Source organism: Chelonia mydas, chromosome 8 (genome assembly GCF_015237465.2).
Source record: "Chelonia mydas isolate rCheMyd1 chromosome 8, rCheMyd1.pri.v2, whole genome shotgun sequence".
NCBI classification, from domain to species: domain Eukaryota; kingdom Metazoa; phylum Chordata; order Testudines; family Cheloniidae; genus Chelonia; species Chelonia mydas.
The window spans coordinates 11587788-11600810 of record NC_057854.1 but is presented as its reverse complement, the minus strand read 5'-3'; the positions used below and the strand labels follow the sequence as shown (position 1 = coordinate 11600810).

General features: G+C 47.7%; 1 protein-coding gene across 8 annotated transcripts in view; it reads right to left on the bottom strand.

The window, feature by feature from the left end:
- LOC102937851 (core histone macro-H2A.1) overlaps positions 1-10116 on the bottom strand; it is a 71448-nt gene extending 61332 nt beyond the window's left edge. For 4 of the 8 annotated variants that reach the window (XM_007053576.3, XM_007053578.3, XM_007053577.4 and 1 more), the window contains exon 1: positions 9975-10116. The gene's annotated coding sequence lies outside the window, so the exon portion shown is untranslated. Of the gene's footprint in view, positions 1-9864 lie in introns of all 8 variants that reach the window. The other 4 variants (XM_037905961.2, XM_043552817.1, XM_043552818.1 and 1 more) reach the window with 2 other exon arrangements.
- Between the last annotated feature and the right edge of the window lie 2907 nt (positions 10117-13023).

Below are 13023 nucleotides of genomic sequence, written 5' to 3'. Positions count from 1 at the left end.
CCCTACTAGCAAATATTTTTACAGCCAATAATCTCAATTTGGGTTCCCATCAATTCTACAGATGCTAACTCCATCAAACTTTTAACAAAATATTATCCATGTTTTTACTAAACCAAAGCATTGGAAAAGCAGGGGAGGAAGTTTAAAAAAAAATCTGTGTGGGTTTTAGTTTCTCTCATTTTCTAACTGAAAAGCAGAAGTAGAGAAATATTATTTTTCTTCCCCACAGGGGCTCTTCTGGGTGTGGAAGTACTGAAGGTCTCCATTGCAAGCTGGCTAATTATGGTATGTAAAAAAGATGGCCTTCATTGAAAGCAAGGAACAAACATAACTAACATACTCATAAACAAACTAGGGAAATGCTACCTAGATGGAGCTACTATAAGGTGGGTGAAAAACTGGTTGGAAAACCATTCCCAGAGAGTAGTTATCAGTGGTTCACAGTCATGCTGGAAGGACAAAACGAGTGGGGGCCTGCAGGGATCAGTTCTGGGTCCAGTTCTGTTCAGTATCTTCATCAATGATTTAGATAAAGGCATAGAGAGTACACTTATAAAGTTTGCGGACGATACCAAGTGCTTTGGAGGATAGGATTATAATTCAAAATGATCTGGACAAACTGGAGAAATGGTCTGAAGTAAATAGGATGAAATTCAATAAGGACAAATGCAAAGTACTCCACTGAGGAAGGAACAATCAGTTGCACACATACAAAATGGGAAATGACTGCCTAGGAAGGAGTCTGGGGATCATAATGGACCACAAGCTAAATATACGTCAACAGTGTAACGCTGTTGCACAAAAAGCAAACATCATTCTGGGATGTATTGGCGGGAGTGTTGTAAGCAAGACATGAGAAGCTCTACTCCTTGCTGATTAGGTCTCAGCTGGAGTATTGTGTCCAGTTCTGGGTGCCACATTGCAGGAAGGATGTGGACAAATCGGAGAAAGTCCAGAGAAGAGCAACAAAAATGATAAACGGTCTAGAAAACATGACCTATGAGGGAAGATGGAAAAAACTGGGTTTGTTTAGTCTGGAATAGAGAAGACTGAGAGGGGACATGATAACAGTTTTCAAGTATGTAAAAGGTTGTTACAAGGAGGAGGGAGAAAAATTGTTGTTCTTAACCTCTGAGGATAGAGCAAGAAGCAATGGGCTTAAATTGCAGCAAGGGAGGTTTAGGATGGACATTAGGAATAACTTCCTAACTGTCAGGGTGGTTAAGAACTGGAATAAATTGCCAAGGAAGGTTGTGGAATCTCCATCATTGGAGATTTTTAAGAGCAGGTTAGACAAACACTTGTCAGGGATGGTCTAGATAATACTTAGTCCTGCCATGAGTGCAGGGGACTGGACTAGATGACCTCTCACGGTCCCTTCCAGTCCTATGATTCTATAAATATGAAATCCCCAAAGTATATGGCATGTTCTGAAGTACTTGCAATTCAATTAAAGCAACATTTATGCATGTGTTATTCTATGCTGGAATCTTCAGTAAATAGTTTTCAAACAAAGCTATTGGTGGAAAACAAAATACCAGCTATTTCACTAATACAAGTAAACTTTGCTTGTTCACACAATCTAAAATATGCAAACATCTGACAGTCTCTCAGCAAGGATTTATTAGCTGAGGCTGTAATGAGATGCCACATTACCAGAACTTCATTTTTCCAACTCTACAACAGAACATTTACTAGTGAAGTGAACATTTAATGAATGAAGCATGGTCATAAATGAAAACTGAACATTAACTGTCACAGTAAGTGGAAAAAATGCATCTTGTGATGCATTAGCCTTGCTTCTAAATGGTGATTATTCATTTAGAGGCAAATCTAGGCTCCTCCACAGCTATAGAGAGAGTCCCTGTGAAACAGAACTTCCCAGTTTTTCAAAAATGCTGGGGCTGAATAAATTCTCCTTTCCACTCACCCTCCAATTGGCAGGGGTATATGAATGTTCCATGGAGTCTACTTCACCCATTGGGCTAAAGTTTCTTCTGCAAAGCTACTCCACAGCAGCTTACGAGGAGCGGCTCCAAGGCCTGTATTTCTTTAGTGCCCAGTCTGGCTTAGCAGGTTACAGTTTGCCTCCTGTTCACCAATTTGAAAAACTCTAACCTGCAATGGGCCTGCTAGTCATTAGTGAAGTTTAGAGTGGCTCTACTTATGTTTTGAAGAGTGCTATACCGCTCTAAAGGCTGGCATATGGGATATTTTTATACTTGGCCAAACAATTAATTTCAAATAGTATTGTCGGACCTCTAGAACAGGGGTGGGCAAACATTTTGGCCTAAGGGCCACATTGGGGTTGCAAAATGGTATGGAGGGCCAGGTAGGGAAGGCTGTGCCTCCGCAAACAGCCTGGCCCCCACCCCCATCCGCCCCCTGACTGCCCCCTCAGAACCCCTGCCCCATCCAACCCCCCTGCTCCTTGTCCCCTTACCGCCCCCTCCCGGGACCCCCCAACACTCCGCCCCCATCCAACCCCCCCCGCTCCCTGTCTCCTGATCGACCCCGCCCCCGCAAACCTCCTGCCCCTTATCCAACCCCCGTCCCCCATGCCGCTCAGAGCGGCAGGACTGGCTTATTGGAAAGCCTGGGAGGTGGGCGGGTGAGGGGGCCAGCGGTGAGAGGGGCCGGAGGTTAGCCTCCCCGGCCCAGACCTCAGGGGCCAGGCAGGACGGTCCCGCGGGCCGGATGTGGCCCGCGGGCCATAGTTTGCCCACTTCTGCTCTAGAAACTTTTGAAAAAATATACAATCCAAATGCTTGTGTCTGTAGATTTGTTCCTATAGCTCTGACACCCAGAGAAGGGGCAGAAGAATTCAGGTAGGACCATACTTCCAAGATCTCAGTGCATGTCTCACCCCTCCCACATGGAACAGGGTAGGTCAGTGAGCAGCAGTGAGGTATTGGACAGGGGAGCACATCCTCCCAGCAGCACCCTGGAGTTTCTTAGGCTATATTTTGTGTCCTGAGGTGAGAAACCCCCCGTGTAGGAGATGCTGGGGCAGTCATGCCCATGGAGGCCCTGGTAGCTTGGCTGCCATTCTTTGACAATGTGGCTTCACTGAAACAGATGCCAGTTTCCACAAAGCCTCTCTACAGGTGGCCCCAGTCTCTGGATTTATGCAATCTGGCAACTTACTCCATGGGGCAGTCTCTCCTTCGGAATGGTTGGAGGGGAATCTGAAAGAGTCTCAGTTTTCCTTCCCTTAGTGCCCCTGTGGATTTTACTGTGTGTGTGTGCGCGTGCACCGGGGGGAAGGGAGGGTGCATGTTTGATCTAGCCCTGAGTGGCTAACACTTGGAGCCCAATTCATAAGAGTAAAATGTGTAGCAAAATAGCATTTTTCTGACATTTTGACTGAACTGGTGTTAAATACAGCGTATCTGATTTTTCAAAATACAAACTGAAGACCTACATGGACTGTCGTGGTAGAGTGCCACAATGTACAGTACAATGGAACCTCATGGCATTACACTTTTATTTCTACCACCAAGAAAATGACTCAACTCATGAGAGATGGAGATGTGAGTTATGAAAGTTATTCCTTCATATGTGGAAGCAGATTGTACCTACGTCATTGTCTGTGGATATAGGAAGTCTATTTGAGTGATGCTAAGGTTGTCGTTAACTTACTGCCAATTGTCATCGATCGTTATCAATTCAACTTCCATTATCGGGCTTGAGCAAAGGCAGCAGAAAAGAGCCTGGCTGGTGCTTTCCAACCCATCTTGTAGTTCTTGCTCAGTAGAATAATCTTCCCATTAATGTATAACATTCGAGGCTTCTGTGCTCATAGTAAGCACCTTCAAGATGTAATGTATATAACAAGACTGAGTCTAGGATTGTCACTCTGTGTGTAACTCTGAAGCCTAAAATATATGAGTCAGTGTGAAGTGATGGAAACGGCTACAAGCATGGTTGAGAGCTCTCTTTGTTCAGAATATCACCAAGTTCGATCATCACTGGGATCTGTGGTCTTTTATCATCCAATTTTTAAATTCTCTGCCATTTTAACTTTGATGTAAACCTGTGCAAGGCGTGTATCTGGGCCATGCCAAGAGTGCTAGACCATTGTGATATCAGAGATAACTCAACCAACCACCACCATTACTCTACAGCTAGTCTGCATGTAACAGTTTCATTGGCTGTATGAGGGAGAATGTACAGATGGTGGATTACTTGGTCCAACTGCCACATCCATGTGACAGCGTAGGATTTTAGCTACTAGTGATATATACACAATGGGTAGTATTTTTTCCATACTATGCTTGCTTTAACATTACTTCCGCATGACCACAAGTAGCTCCTGCTAACATTAATTGTAACCATGGACCTATACTAAGAATCAAAAAATAAGTGTACTGTGAGGTGATCAGACAACAACTGATTACCTAATCAGAAAAATATAGTGCAAGCTGAGAGGACGAGTTTGTTTGTTTTATGTATACATGGAATTCCTCAATTTGTAAATGCAAAAAAGTTTTAGGGAATTCCTAGTTAAAGCTCTAATATCCTCCTTTATTCTGGCATCTGCTTAACATAAAAAGGATAAAAATAAGACAAAGTTTTAAAAGATCCCTTCAATTCTAACTATGGATTTGCGAGTATCAGGTTGTATAACTTGTACATGATTGGAAGAGGCTGGAGGCAGAGGAGGGATTTAACTTGCAATGGCCAAAATAAACATACTGATTGAAAATACAGATGTAAAGATAATGGCCATAGGTCTGATGCTGAAGAAAATTATATTTTACTTTACATGGTGCTCACAAACAGTTTGACTGTAAAACAAACTCTGAAATGTTGCCAACTTTCATGAAACCTAGGGCAGTTTGCTGAGTCACTGCACACAAGGTAAAGCTAACCAAAAGGAACTGCATAGAGTGCTCAACAGTTGTTACAAGATTTGAAAAAAAAAAAAAAAAAAATCAGAGAACACATGAAATAGGCGCATTCCTCTTCTTTCTCCACTGACTTTCCATTGCAATATTTGGCAAACTTCCCCAAATGTGTAGGGAATACAACTCTATTCTGACTGTGACACACTGACATAGAGCAAAAGTATGTGATTTATATTACAGATACTTCTGGATCAAGGATAAAGACAGACTAGATGAGTTAGATCCCTAATAACGTACCAGACAGTGGTTCAGCCATGAATTTTCTTAAAAGCTTAACGTTTACACTAATAACCACCAAAGACAATGTTGAGACTCCCATTGTCTTCAGTGGGGCAAGCCCTTAGGAGGATTCCATCCCCCATCAAAATAACTAACAAGAAAGAAAAGAATAAACACAAGCTATGGGCTTTACTCTTCTCTGACCTACACCAGTGTGAATCAGCTTTAAGTTCACTGAGGTCAATAAGCTCAATGCTTAGCTGTACCTCTGCAAGTCAGGATAATTCAGCTCTACTTCTTTAATTCATGCTTGAAACTGGCTAGGATATTCTTGGTTGAATTCAACACTGTATGTGACGAATGCATACATTGCAGTCAAAGGCACACTTTTAATATACACTCCAGATGCACACGGAGGTCTTCCTTGTTTGAAAGCCTAAGCATCATACAATTCATATCACACAGTGCACATCTTGGTAAAAAGGTACGTAATAACAGGTGGCTGTCATACCCTGCATTTGACATTAGTTTAGCCAATACCAAATTAACGTCTGGTAAGAGGGTCAAGCTAATAACTTGCTATTAAAAGTCATCGAATGCTGACTCTAAGTGACTATTTTAGTCAAGCAAGTAGCATTCATACTAATCACGTCAGAGACAGTGACTAGTCTGATTAGATACTTACAGCCACATGTTAATTATACTCACCAAACAAAGATGACAGATTTCACTAGCTCTTATATAAGCATATCAAGGGGAACGTTTTACAGGATAATGTTCTTCTGCAACTGGGTACACGTCAAGATGAAACACAGGCATTTGCCTTTCCCACCCTCCTCCTTTCACCATCAAGGCAAAAGAGAGATGTTTGTTTTTTGCTCCAGCAGAGATTAATTCTGTTGCAATACTGTTCTTTTTCTTTCCATCATCCCAGATCAGTAACAATGTAAATGCTGTCATCCCATCTGATGTATATTGCTCACTGTAATGCAGCTTTTCAAGAGTAGTCTGATAATCTTTGACAGCAGACTTGCTCTGTGCTTCAGCTAATCAGAAGCTAGTTAGGAATACTTTATAAAATACAGTGTCTAAAAGCATGAATAAAATGGTCTCTAATATTTGAGCCTAGTACAATAGGATTCCTGGTCCCTGACTAAGACTTCTATTAGTAATACAAATAATAAATAGGGTTATATCAGCAAGTAAGCAAGCAATGATTTGATATAACAACGTGATTTCACCTGAAACTAAGTCCTCTATTGAGGCAGTAACTTTTTTATTATTGGCCTGTGAAGAGGCAGCAATCAGTATGGAAGAATCAAGTAACAAGAATGGCCACAAACCCCATACACTACTACTACCCTACTACATTCATTTCTCATCTAAAAGCATTACACCAAAATATACAGTTAAAAATGGATACATCCATAGAAAAACTCTATCAAGACAAATTCTCCTCAACTACAGTGCTCCATGGCTGTTCATTTTATGGAGGTTCCATAACAAATGAAAGTGTCTAAATATTTCTAACAAAGGAAACTTACTTTTTTTTAAGCTAATGGTCGTTTTATTTCCACTAAGTTTGTGTGCAAGAATGAAAATAGTTACAGAATTTTAGCATATTGACAAAAGGGCTTTTTACAAAGCTGCAAGATATTTAGGCAACTGCTCCCTTTTAATAAATAAATGAGACTGTGTGAATGGTATTAGAGGTGTGCTATGATTCCTTGCAGGGCATTTCTTGCTGCAAATAATTAGACTAATGTAAATATACTATTGTCTCTGTTGACCACTCTTGGAAGTGCTGACACTGGGGAAAAAGGAAGCCTCTTGTAAGAGAAATGCTGTATGTACATGAGCAGGCATAAAATTAAGACAGAAAGGACTTTAAATCATTGACCCATTTAAGAATTGGGGATATATGTCAAGACAGACAATGTGTTTCAGGGAAAGAATGTTTCAGAAATTCCTTTACCACAACCACTATTTTGGAAGCAGGCAAAAATGCAATAAACAGTTGATGTGGATGTTTCCCAGCCAAAATCCTGAGGTAGAATAAGTTTAAAAATAGACAAGAATACTGCCTGGCCCTGTGCAGGTGCACAAATAGAGGAGAGGGTACAAGGACCTGCCCCTGAGTAGATGTCAGGCACAATTTGATCCTCACACTTAACTCCTTTGACTGTTAAGAACTATATTAAGATGAATGCCGGTATTAGTCTCTCCAGTGTGGGCTGGGAAGGGAGAAGGAGATGGAACCATAGACCATCCCTTCCTCCTATTCTTCCCCAGCAACATCCAGTAGGGATGGTTGGGTAAAGAGGGGGAATAGCTATGCTCCCCTTCCCCAACTTAGACCTCTGGAAAGCACTGTGCCTGCTTTCAAGCATAATGCTGCCCAGATTTCTCACTGGGCCAGTGACCCTCTTCTTAACACAGCTCTTAAAATTCTGAGGCCTTCTCCTTTCCTCCAACTGTTTTACTTGTCATATACTTACATTGTAAGCATGCAGAGCAGGGGGACTGACTGGGGCCTTTAAAATGGTAAGGTGAAATATACATCATCGTTTCCTTATTTTGACAGTGAGGGAAATTTGGATCCAAACTACTGTTTTGGAGTGTTAATATTCCAACCGTCCTGCAGAGAATGGGTCTTTTTAAGGAGCTCCCTGTTATTCAGTGGAATTTGCCCTGCAGCACGAAGAGAATTTTATTTTCACTTTATGTAAATGTCTGAATGTTTAATTTCTAAATGTTGATGTTTGTAGCAGTTATAATTTTGTTAACACAAGGCTAAAATCAGGAACACCTGAGAGTACCTTCCAGTGTTAATGTCAGCTAGCCAATTCTCCTCTGTTACACCACTGTAAAGGTGGAGCAGGATTTGGTCTGGTGTGTACAGTTTGCATTCAACTCAAAGGACAAAAGAATATTTTATTTAAAATAAAGTTTTCACTTCGGAGTTTAAGTGGCCTAAAAGGTTTCACTTTTTTTACACCATTTTTGCCATGTTATAGCATGATCTTGATGATCACTTTAGATAAGCTATTACCAGCAGGAGAGTGGGGTGGGAGGAGGTATTGTTTCATGGTGTCTGTGTATATAATAATGTCTTCTGCAATTTTCACAGTATGCATCCGATGAAGTGAGCTGTAGCTCACGAAAGCTCATGCTCAAATAAATTGGTTAGTCTCTAAGGTGCCACAAGTACTCCTTTTCTTTTTGCATAACAACAAAGTGCCCTGCAATTAAAATTTGGCCCTAAAATATTTAAAGGTAATTCCTTCAACTGCTTAAAAAATCAGAATAAAAACAGCAGTCCAGAGAAATTGTCCTGTAATGTCTACTCAGTATAAATTCTCACAGTAACCATCAGCATTTAAAATAACAGAAATGGATTTGTCAGAGAAATTGTAATAGTGTTTATGCCTAAATCTCTTATTTCCATCTGTGCATAAGAACCCAGTTGTTCATTCTCTAATTACAGTCTAACTTGCTATTTGGCTCATTTATTTCTCATAAACCTTTAGGAATGGGAGAGAAGCCTCAGCTGTAAAGTTCCTTACACACCTGTTGCTACATGACAGTTATACTGTAACCTTAAGAAAAATTGTTACGCTCATTCTAATGGTCAAAATATGAAATCATAAGCTGCTACCATTCAAACATACACTGATTTTTTGAGTTAACTCCATGAGTCACTTCAGATTTACACCAGTTTAACTGAACAAAATCTGGCCCCCAAATGTCTGCTACAACTATAAATGGCATTCTGAAAGTTACTTCTAAAGACTGCATTGCAAACAAGACTACTGTTAGATTAAATACACACAATTTGTGTGTATTTGCTCCTCTTATTTTCCTCTCTCTCTCTCTCACACACACACTCTTCAGTTTTCAAGTTAAATCCATGTACTTTGTTTTATGCCTTATTCCCGAGACTGAGAAACCTGTATTCACCTGCAGCATGCAATACAGCACATGCATTTAGGGTGCAGCCCATGTGAGAAACACCCACACCCAGGCCCACACTGCATGGATTGTGATGTGTTTGCCAGGAAGATTTGCACAGGCTTTAAAAGAAGTGACAGTCCTAAAATAACGTGTGCCCTATCCATTCCTTGAACAATATTTACTTCTCCCACTTGGAGGTTCCCTCTCTGTTTTTAAAATGTCAGCTAGTTCTTTCTAGGCTGCATCCTTCCCATGTTGCAATCATAGAACAACTTTGTGCCATTATCTCCGCAGGCTGAAGTGCAATGTACCAAAAATGTCTTCCCACTGTTCTTCAGCCATTCTTTTTTGGCAGTCGCTACACATTATTATCTTCTCCTGTCCAATGACCCGATGGGAAAGAGAAGGAGGAAACCGGGGAGGAGGGAAGGGGGAAGAGCTTGTTTCAACACATACAAGATTCATTTTCATCGCTGTGCAACACACTGTCATGCCGGGTGTCAACTGGACTCCTTCCAGCCTTAACACCACCCCCCTGCTTGGGGGCCAACGCGAACACCACGCCCCTGTCCCCACCCTGGGGGCAAGGAGCTGATGTCCCGGTTTTACGAAAGGCAGAGCAGGGAGAAGGGGATGGTGGCTTTAGGAGGATTTATTCCCAGGAAGGGGCCCAGGAAGCTCTTTTCTCTCCCCCGAAGCCCCAGCTGCCAACGGGCTCAGCGAGCAGCCCGCTCTCGCCCCCCAGCAGCGTAGCCCGGGAGCGCCCGTCCGGCGGCTGTACCTGGGGCAAGACGGGAACGTTACAGAGCAACCGCCCCGGCCCGGTAACGAGCTCGCGGGCAGCGCGGAGCCCAACGGCCGAGGCCGGGAGCGACCCCGCCGGCGACTTACCGGGCGGCTCCCGGCAGCAGCGCTATGTCTCCGGCCCGTCTGCCCGCCCCGCTCGCTAGGCTCAGCCCGACGCCGTGTGAACTGGAACAAGTCGACCCCAGAGCGGCGGGGTGGACTCCCACAATGCACCGCGAGCGCCTCGTCACATCCCCTCCCCGCCTGTGCCGGGGCGGGCCGGCTGCGCTGGTGCCGCCGCCCGCAACGTGTGGCGAGCCCCCGCCCCCGCCGGGCGCTGCCGGGCCGCGGGCAGCGGGGAGCGCGCGGCCCCCTCTCCCGCGGCTTCTCCTGCCCGCCCGCCTGCCTCTGCTGTTCCCCAGCCCGTGTTTCACCCACCCTGTGCGCGGAGCCCCCCGCCCCGCTTCCCCCCGCCCCGCACCCTGTGCGCGGAGCCCCCCGCCCCGCTTCCCCCCCCGCCCCGCACCCTGTGCGCGGAGCCCCCCGCCCCGCTTCCCCCCCCCGCCCCGCACCCTGTGCGCGGAGCCCCCCGCCCCGCTTCCCCCCCCCGCCCCGCACCCTGTGCGCGGAGCCCCCCGCCCCGCTTCCCCCCCCCGCCCCGCACCCTGTGCGCGGAGCCCCCCGCCCCGCTTCCCCCCCCCCCGCCCCGCACCCTGTGCGCGGAGCCCCCCGCCCCGCTTCCCCCCCCCCGCCCCGCACCCTGTGCGCGGAGCCCCCCGCCCCGCTTCCCCCCCCCGCCCCGCACCCTGTGCGCGGAGCCTCCGCCCCGCTTCCCCCCCCCGCCCCGCACCCTGTGCGCGGAGCCCCCCGCCCCGCTTCTCTCCCCATGCTCAGAGCCCCCCGCCCTGCCTCTTCCCCCCCCCCCGTGCGCAGTGCCCCCCAGCCCCTCTTTCTGTGCATAGAGCCCCCCCGCTTCTCTCCCCCACCCTGTGCACAGAGCCCCCTGCCCCGCTTCTCCGCCCCGTGCTTAGAGCCCCCCGCCCCTCCCGCTGTGCATAGAGCACCCCACACCTCTTCTCCCCCCACCCTGTGCTCAGAGCCCCCCGCCCCTCCTGCTGTGCACAGAGCCCCCCTGCCCTGTGCACAGAGCACCTCTTCCCCCTCCCCCAGTGCACAGAGCCCCCCGCTTCTCTCCCCCACCCTGTGCGCAGTACCCCCCCGCCTCCTCCCACTGTGCACAGAACCCCCCTTCCCTGCTTCTCCCCCCACCCTGTGCACAGAGCCCCCAGCCTCTTCTCTCTCCCACTGTGCACAGAGTCCTGGACTGGACCCTCCTTTTTCACCCACCCTGTGTACAGAGCCCCCTGCCCCTGCATCGCCCCACACCCTATGCACAGCCCATCAAATTGGTGGAATAGCCCTGTTCCCCCTCCCCCTGCAGCTCCCCTACCCATACTGCAAAACCCTAGAGGCCCCAATCCCCCCCTCTTTTCTCTCCCTCCCTCCACAGCTCCCCTACCCACAGAATGTGCAGCAGCACACCGCAGAGACCAGCACCCTTTCCATCTGCTTCTCTTCCTGTCTGCCACCTACGCTGTGGGCAGAACACAGAGCCCCAGTGCCCCATCTCCTGCTGATTCTCACGCAGGGTGGCGAGCACCGCAGCACTTGCTGCTCTCTCCCATACAGACCTGTCCTATATGCCCACTTCCCCTGGGGCAGGGCCTAACTCAGCACCTCGTGCCTTCCTTTGCAGGGATTCTCCCCCAGCCTCCTGCTGTGACCGACTCAGCATGCCTTGCCCAGCACTCTGGGCCCTCCCTGCCTCTTCCCCTCCATCCTCTGAAAAAGTATGTAGTGCACAATCCAGTCTTCATGACAACGTCTCATTACCTCTCCCACTCAGATCCAGGCAGTGAGCACAGCAGAGGATTTCCCCCACTCATGGTGTGGAGCACACTGCAAAGTGCCTCAGCACCATTCCCCACACGACTGCCTCTTCCCTGCGGCTACCCGCGCCTTGTGCTGCAGCACAGTGTGCTCTGGTTCTTTCACTCGTCTCCGGCTTCCTTACTAAAGAGGCTGGGGAGACTGGAAGCAAAAGGCTACTGTGAAACTGAGGGATAATGTTTCCTTATTTGAATAAAGTTCCTTGTTCAGTGTTAGAAGAAAGTGTCTCTGATTCTCTCCCACACAGTCACGTGATACACATACCCTCGCCCGGGGCGGTTATGGCCACCCACACTGCCCCGTACCCTCTGCTTTCTCACACAGCTCACAAGAGGAATTCTGCCTTAGAGATGCAAACACGTCCGTGTGTACCCTGTTGTCATGCCAGGGGAGCGTGCCTGCTGCTGCTCTTCTTCCTGGGGTGCAGCCTGCTCCCCACTGCATCACCGACCAGTTCTACTGGTCAGCACAGAGAGGCAGGTGGGGCTGTGGCTCTGTCTCATTCTCTCCTTGATGTCCTGAAGCCTGGGAAGTGTTTAGGAGGGGAGGAGTGCTGCACTGGGGGGAAGGGAGGGTCACAAGGGCTGCAGTTGTGCCCTGCTGCTCAGGAGCATGGAGAGGAGCGGGGCAAAGCTCCCTTCGTCCTCCTTCTGGTCTGTGCCTGCGACATGCCCCCCTCCCGATGCCACCTGCCCCTCTACTGCCCAGCTCCCGCTGCTGCTGCTACCTACCCCTCTTCCAGCTTGTGACAGGTCTTTATGCAGTGGGAGGGGGGCCGTATACAAGGAACCCCTTTCCCCCTTCCTTGCTCAGGCCTCCCAAAAGGGCCTGCCCCCTCCGTGCGCTGCCAGGCCCGCATGCTACCCTGATGGAGTGATAACTTCATGGCTGCAGGAGTCAATAGGCTGCATCCCTCGGGGAGGCACTGGGGCTGCTGGGCATTTGGGTGCAGTGAGCTGAGAGCACCTGGGGGCCCATGCTTGCATCCCACCTCCCACTGGCTGTGCTCCCTCCCACACCCTGGCTGCTGCTGTAGAGGGAGCAAAGAGGCTGCTGGCTCAGCAGGCACCTCAATGGCCCTGAGGATGGGGAGGAGTAACTGCAGTGGAATTCGCCCTGCCTGCATGTGGCCAGTGCGATATTAAGGGGAGGAGAGTTGGAGCCCCTTGACTGTCACATGAGATACCTAACACTTGACAGCCTG